General features: G+C 47.4%; 1 long non-coding RNA gene across 1 annotated transcript; it reads right to left on the bottom strand.

Annotated features, from left to right (window-relative positions):
* Window positions 1-517: 517 nt before the first annotated feature.
* LOC115284019 lies at window positions 518-5,123 on the bottom strand. Its single transcript, XR_003905105.1, has 3 exons — window positions 5,062-5,123; window positions 4,614-4,708; window positions 518-1,129 (listed from the first exon to the last, which is right to left on the bottom strand). It is a non-coding gene; the product is annotated as an uncharacterized LOC115284019 (long non-coding RNA).
* Between the last annotated feature and the right edge of the window lie 2,136 nt (window positions 5,124-7,259).

The following is a 7,259-nucleotide window of genomic DNA, read 5'->3' as shown; positions in this document are numbered from 1 at the left end:
CTGTGGCACCCAATCAGGAGAGGCCAGCTAACACCTTTGACCTTTCTAGGGGCAGGCCTAGAGATGGAGGCTAGCCACGCCCCACCCTACGTGAGGGTCTTAGTCACGCCCTACGTGAGGGTCCTGGGCCCACTCTGATTGGTCAATACTCTAAGTGCTGTGATTGGCTCCCACTACTGCCAGTATTGATGGGGGGGTAGGGAATGGATCCCTGTGCCTGTGTCCTCATTTCCTGTAACGCCCCCTTCCTAAAAAAGCCCCTAGGCCGCCATGTTCGGGGCTCTCTCCACGTGGCCAGCAGGTTGGTGGAGTCTGAGCCGGAGCTTAAGCCCGAAATAAAGCCCTTTGCTTTTGCATGCGTGACTCGGTCTCCCTGGTAGTCTCTGGTTCCTTTTGGGGCGATATTGAGAACTGGGGCAAAACAATATAATATGTGATCTACATGTTGTATATCCTGTATATTATGTTGTATTCTATTTATTATCGAATATAATAATGCACGCGTAGAATGCACATATAACTTCATATACATAGAATATATACATCTTTTTCCTTCACCAAGTCATTGGAGCCACAAGACAACACAGGACCCATCATTTCCTGACCTACCTCATCTCCATTTGAAATTCTGCGCCCCAACTTCTGTCCTCAGCCCCAAGGTCTCCCCTGTGAGGAAAATCCATCACATGCCATAAACTTGGCGGTTCTGTCCTAAACAACTTCCTTCCAGCTGGAACTAAGGCCTGACCTCCCTGATGAGTCGGCAGGAGCATTAATGTCACCCTCTGAGGAGCTCAGTGTCCCAAAAAGCAATTATCTCCTGCACCCAAACGCCTCACAGAGCTGGGGAATCTCTCACGCCCTGGTCCGCAGCGGTTTGCAGCGGTGAGGCTGCGGAGATGGGAAAAACGCCGCTTTTGCACAGGGCTGCTGGCAGGTGTGTTTTGGGCACAGCCAGAGGCACAGAGAACCGGCACGGAGCCAGTGTGCTGTGCAGGTCGATGCACACCCAACAAGGTCCTGTGTTCAAGGACCATCCCCGTCAGAATTCCAGAAGAGACATCCTTCAAAGTGTGGGGAAGGAAAACTGCTTCCTCTACCCTTCAAGGTCCTTCAGCTGGTTCAGGAGCTAAATCAAGATGAGACAGACCAAGGAGAGAAACAATAATCTACAATGTTGCGTTACTTGTGCACAGAGGTCAGTGAAATGGATACCCAGGGATTCAGCCAGGCGTACATTTACACTTCTCAGCTGAAGAGACGATACATTTGTGAGAGATGGAGAAGATAAAAAACAAAGAAATGGTTTTAGGAGATATCAGGAATTCTGAACAGAATGTGAGCTGAGTCCGAGTAGAAAAAGTTAAGGTTCGTGTGCACAGTTTTTTCAGCTTTAAAGCTCCAGTTTCTGGGGATCAGGGTATGTTTTTAATTGTTAGTACACGGAAGGTGTTTTTCATACAGGAAACTTGTTTCTTGCTTTCAAGGGGACAGAGGAGGGTTGAGTTAATACAGTAGCTGTGTATTAACTAACTTCTATTTAAACGATATGTTTTGTTTCTTAAATTCCACACATGCATGAAATCATGTGGTATTTCTGTCTTTCCCTGGCTTCTCTTAGCATAATACGCTCTAGAATCATCCATGTGGTTGCAAATGGCAAGATTTCATCTTTTTTATGGCTGAATTATATTCCACTGTATGTACAGCTATATACCTCTCTATATACATAGATATAGATCGATATAAATTTTTTTAATGTTTTTTAATTTATTTTTGAGAGACAGAAGAGCAGGGGAGGGTCAGAGAGAGAGGGAGACACAGAATCGGAAACAGGCTCCAGGCTCTGAGTTGTCAGCACTGAGCCTGATGCGGGGCTCGAACCCACGAACCGTGAGACCATGACCTGAGCCAAAGCTGCAAACTGTATGCTTAACCGACTGAGCCACCCAGGTGCCCCTACATAGATACGGATAGATAGATATGGTTATATAACATTCCCAACCTAGGATCCCATCACTGGTTTATAAGCCAAAACGAATTAAATTTTTTTTTAATTTTTTAAATGGTTTATTTATTTTACAGAGACAGAGAGACAGCGTGAGCAGGGGAGGGGCAGAGAGAGAGGGAGACACAGAATCGGAAGCAGCTCCAGGCTCTGAGCTAGCTGTCAGCACAGAGTCCGACGCGGGGCTTGAACCCACGAACCGTGAGATCATGACCTGAGCCGAAGTCGGACGCTCAATCTACTGAGCCTCCCAGGCGCCCCGAGAATTGAATATTTTTTCAAACAACGCCAAAGCCAGGTTACTTATTTGCCTCAAATGATTTGTTTGGCTATGTTTCTGACATTCTGACTGGGCTTCATATAAACAAGAAAGGAATTCAATGCCCGTGTGAAAGTGGATTAACATGTCCTGGAAAGGCTGATGGGTTCAGAGCAAGAATCAGCTTTCAGAGCCCTCCATTCCATGCGGTCAAGGACAGAAGAAGGATCCGGAAGAACTGTCCCAATGACCAGAGCCCCATTTGTGCAGCTTGGGGACTACGCGTCCTCACCGGTTTGCAATACGGGATCAGAACCAGTTTCACAGCCTCTGAAATCCACCCCCGTATCACATTCCAACACGACATTTCTCAGCCATCGAGGAGAAAGATCAGTGAGCTTTAAGGACGACCGTCTGACGCAAGGCTGCGGGAACTGCCGAGCCCCACTTTCAGGGACACGTAAAGGTGATAAGACCAAAGATGCAAAGAAAACATGAGTAAACTCAGTGAGCAAACACAGTGTCAGTAAACACTTGCTCAAGATGGAGGTCACTGTGGTTGGGACACAGGGTCCCTGGGCTCGGGGACAAATGCAGAGCCCTGGTGAGGCATCACAAGGAACAAATGTGAAGAAAATGATTCATGTGCTTTCATCAATGCTCAGATTCTCTGGAGCAAAAAGGAACCCAGTGCACCCTGGATTGTGGATGGAAGATAAGATACCAGGGCGCATACAGATCGTGTTTACACGTCTCCACAAGGAGCAGGCATCACGCCGTCAGGAAAAGAAAAGGCGATTTGAAAGTCAGATTCGGTCAGGTCAGCCCAAACGTAAAGCCATTACGGTCAATCTATCTGTATATCCATCTATTATCCATCCACCCATCCATCTGTCCAACCATCCATCATATCTATTTATGTATCTATGTATCTATCTGTCTATCCATCCATCCATCTGTCCACCTATCCATCTAACACCATCCATTCTTCCACTCCTCTATCCATCCATTCTATCATCCATCCATCATATCTATTTATCTAGCCATCATATCTATCTATCTATCATCTATCTACTGGTTGATCAATTCATCCTATCTATCATCCATCCATCTATCCATTCATCTACTCCTCTATCCATCATATTTATCTATCAATCCATCAGGATGTATCCATCCATTACATCTATCCATCTAGCATCCATCTATCCATTCATCTACTCCTCTATCTGTCCATCATATCTATCTATCTATCTATCTATCTATCTATCTATCTATCTACTGGTTTATCAATTCATCCTATCAATCATCCATCTATCCATTCATCTACTCCTCTCTCCATCAAATTTATCTATCAATCCATGATGATGTATCCATCCATCCATTACATCTATCCATCCATCCATCCCTCTATCCATTATGATCTATCTATCCATCCATATCTATCCATCATATCCATTTATCTATCTATCCATTTATCATCTACCCATCTATCCATCCATCTACTTCTCTAGCTATCCATCATATCTATCTACCCATCCATCCATCTATGCATCCATCATATCTATCTATCCATCATATCTATTTATTTATCCACCCATCCATCCATCCATGCATCTATCCATTATGATCTATCTATCCATCCATCATATCCATCAGTCTATCTACCCATCTATCCATCATATCTATCATCTATCTATATAGCCATCCACCATATCTATCTCCCTATGTGTCACCAATCAGTCTATCATCTATCTATCCATCCAATATACAGACATATTTATAAATATATTTATTTAATATATCTTATATTTGTATATATATTTATCTTGTATAGCATGTTTTATAATTGTTTTGTATTATTTATAGCCATAAGTATTTTCATATATATTTATATACATAAATATAAAAATATTTAATAAATAATATATAAAACTTATATGCATATGTCTATTCATACATATTTATATACTTAAATATAAAAATATATTTAGGGGCACCTGGGTCGCTCAGTCCGTTAAGCCTCCAACTTTAGGCCTCAACCTTGTGGTTTGTGAGTTCAAGCCCCGCGTGGGGCTCTGTGCTGACAGCTCGGAGCCTGGAGCTGCTTCAGATTCTGTGTCTCCCTCTCCCTCTGCCCCTCCTCTGCTCATGCTCTGTCTCTGTCTCTCAATAATAAATAAACGTTAAAAATTTTAAATATATATACTTTATAAAGAATACATTATGTTATATAATATATAAATGGATATGCATAAATATGTTTTGCACAAGTATTATACAATGCCTGTATGTTACTACACACATGTATCGGATTATCACCGATTATTACATTTATAGTGAACTGACCATGGAAAGGAGCGGAGAATCTTCCAGAGTGACTGAAAGCATCTTCGAGCATGTCCAGCATCGTCCGTGCGTGTGCAGCAGGGGGCGCCTGCAGACTGCAAGCACACACGCTTGTGTAAGAAAGTCAGACCCCTGTTTCTTTTCCCAGCTCCCCCGCGCCACTTGTACAACTGCCAGTCCCCGTGCGTCCGTGCAACGTGTGCCCGGGCACTCGGATACCCTCACCCGCCGCCGTGTCTCCGGGGCGACGACGTCGGAAGACGCAGGGCGTCCCCTGTCACGTGCACACACCGGCCTCGCTAGACGCGCCCCGGGCTCAGGCCCGACAACCTTTCCCTCCATCCTGGACCCTCATGCCCTGTATCAGTGGGGTCTGGGGGTCAGGACCAGGGAGAAGGTCCTCCGGCAGGACAACCGGGTCCTGGCACCGCAGTCCCGCCCCGAATACCTTCCCGAAGCTCTTCATTGAGAAAGGCGCTCCTTTGCCGGACCTAGAACCTTCCTGCAGCCTTAGAAATAGAGGCGGCACGCCATTGGCCAGCGCGGTCACGTGACTGTCGTGACCTGCAAAGGATTCTGGGAATTGTAGTTCGGCTGGGACTGGGAAGCCTGGGGCCTCGCTGGGGCGCCATGGATTCAGAAGAGAGACCAAGTTTGGTTGGGGGTGGGGGGAGGCGCTCCGTTCTCGAAGGCTCAGTGTTTCTCATCAGCGTCTGCAGTTTTGATTTCATGGTCCCATTGTCTAATCTGATCCTAAGAAACCTTCGATATATTGCAATGAGTGTAATGCTATTTGTACGAAGAATAAAGGGTATTTTTATTTTCCGCCTCTGCGCCTGCAGACGTCGCCACCTACCGGGCGTGGCTGGGAACGCCTGTGACACCTCCTCCCCGACCCGCCCGTGATGCCCCCTTCGGATGCAGGCAGTGCGGCCCAGAGAGGTCGCTTAGCCTGCCTGAGGTTGCACAGCGCCAGGGGCAGACCCCGCCTGTGAACTCAGGAACTGTGCCTCGACGTCCGCAGGTGAGTCCTGAGTGACATGGCTGCCCTGCCCCCACGGAAGCTCTCGCCACTCCCCGTCCTTTCCTTCCAGCGAGGAAGACTCAGGCGTGCGATGTGGTGCAGGGATGCGGTTCCTAGGCCGCCAGACATTGCCACACCCAGCGGCTTCCACCACACACACGTCCATTTTCAGTTCCGGAGGCAGGAAGTCTGAGAACAGGCAGGGCAGGGCCGTGCCCTGTGAGCACTGTAAGGGAGCGTCTGTTGCAGACTGAACAACTTAAGTAGGTCGATGGTATGTGGTGACTTACGCTGAGCTGCACACGGCATTCTCCCCGCGGGCCCGTCTGTGTCTAAGTCTCCATTATTTTGGGCGCTGGTCCTATTGCTTTGGGGCCCATTCTAGCCCTGGATGACCTCAGCTATGACACGTGCACACTACTCCCAACATGTTAATTTGGAGACGGGAACGCAGCTCAACGTGTCACAATGTATTAGTTATTAACACTCGTGTGTGTGTGTGTGTGTGTGTGTGTGTGTGTGTGTGTGTGTGACTTGTTATTCCCATTTGGAAGCATGACCTGGACGCCAGACACATTCAAGTTCCAGGAAGAGCAGGAGAGCGCTCCGCTTTGCACAGTGTGATCGGTAAGGTCGTGTCCTTCCTTGACCGGCACGCAGAGAGCGGCTTGCTGTGAGTTTTCTCCTCTTTGGAGCAGGAGACAAGGTCCCCCCGGTGATCCTGGTGAGTCCTCAGGAAGACATCGTCCCCTCCTGAAACCCACACCACCTTGTGTGTCGGGTCTACTTGGGACATTAGTCAGTCAGTCATCAATCAATCCAGTGCGTCTGGTGCATCACCCCCCACCCCCAAAATATTCCTCCGACTGATCATTATTCAAATATTGTTATTCCTTTCTTTAAAAAATTTATGTAATGTTTATTTTTGACAGAGACAACATGAGCAGGGGAGGGGCAGAGACAGAGAGGGAGACACAGAATCCGAAGCAGCTCCAGGCTCCGAGCTGTCAGCACAGAGCCCGACACGGAATCGCGGGATCGTGACCTGAGTCGAAGTCAGATGCTCAACGGACTAGACCACACGGGCACCGCATAATCCATCCTATTCCAAATGACGTCAATCCAAACATTGGGCCCCAAGGTGAACGTATCTCCATAATCACCCACGACCCGCGATGCACGGAGCTGTCACAGGGGCGACACACGGGGACCTGGTCCACACCGAGCTGCTCACAAATCAACCACGGGATCCCGAAGCCATTACATGTGCATCGACACTGAAAGGGAAGGTCGGGGAGTGACTGTCACACAGAACGCCTCGAAGGCGTGATTTTCAGACATTACCACATTTTCTTTTATTTTTTTTATGCTTTGCCGCTTTTCAGGGCTTTGAAGAATCCTAAATGAATCGAGCCGCTATGTCTTTTTGGCCACAGGTAATATTTGCACGATCCCCTTTTGTAGGGATTCAAAGCCTCTGACACGGAAGCTAATGTTCCTTCCAAAATAAAGCAAAGTGACACGTTCCAACAGTCCACTGTAAACGGACGCATGTCCGTCATCCCCACAAGTGGCAGCCCTTCCCTACAACTGTGTCCCCACAAGCTGTGCTAGGCTCCCTG

Source organism: Suricata suricatta, chromosome X (genome assembly GCF_006229205.1).
Source record: "Suricata suricatta isolate VVHF042 chromosome X, meerkat_22Aug2017_6uvM2_HiC, whole genome shotgun sequence".
Classification (NCBI taxonomy): domain Eukaryota; kingdom Metazoa; phylum Chordata; class Mammalia; order Carnivora; family Herpestidae; genus Suricata; species Suricata suricatta.
The sequence above is the reverse complement of the archived record's forward strand: the minus strand, read 5'-3'. Positions and strand labels throughout refer to the sequence as shown.